The sequence below is a fragment of the Egretta garzetta genome, unplaced genomic scaffold, assembly GCF_000687185.1.
Source record: "Egretta garzetta isolate BGI_Z169 unplaced genomic scaffold, ASM68718v1 scaffold46, whole genome shotgun sequence".
NCBI classification, from domain to species: domain Eukaryota; kingdom Metazoa; phylum Chordata; class Aves; order Pelecaniformes; family Ardeidae; genus Egretta; species Egretta garzetta.
The window spans coordinates 917,661-918,459 of NW_009260268.1; positions in this window are offsets into that span (position 1 = coordinate 917,661).

Sequence of the window (799 nt, forward strand, 5' to 3'; positions counted from 1 at the left end):
GAGGGGAGCAGCCCAAGCCCCCCCGCGCACCCCGGAGGGGCACAGGCGGTCCCGCAGAGCTAGCCTTGTCCCGCCCCGAGCCTTGGCTCCGCCAAGATGAAGCCCGAGGTAGGTCCCAGCCCCGAGGGGAAAGCAAAGCGCCCGGCTTGTTTCATTCGGCTCCCATCCGACGGAGGAAGGTGGTTAAACACGCACGGAGCCCGGCCGACATCGCTCAAGAAAGTTTCTGTTAATCCCAATCAGTTGCTTGTTGAGCAGTGTTGGCAGCTCCCCTTGAGAGAGCATACCAGGCTTTTTTTTTTTTTTGGCCTAAAAAAAAAGGTTTTGCCAGTTTAGAAAGAGTGCCCCAGAGAGTACCATGTTTATTTGTAGCCTTCCTCTCAATGACATCTTAGAGCCACCTTTGCACAGAAGTTACACCCCAGTCAGGGCCCTAAATAGAGCATAGGGAATAGCTATAGTGTAACTGTGATAAAAAGTTAAACCAAAACACAACAAAAAAACACACACAAAAAACCACCCCACCCCACCCAAGCCAGTACAACCAAAAGAGATTGCACATTGTTAGCAAAGTAACACAGTACAGCTTGCTCAAATCTCAGCTATTTTGCTCAATGCGAAGAGAATTATTGAACCTCATGTAAATGTTTAGAAAGACCTTGAAATTGTTCTGCATCACTTTTATACATTCTTTTGGCAACAAGACTGTATGGGAACGAACTGTGGGGGCCAGATCCCCGACTGCCTTGGCTGGATGCTGGCAGTCTGCTCATGTCACACAGCTCTGGCTCTTCAGGAA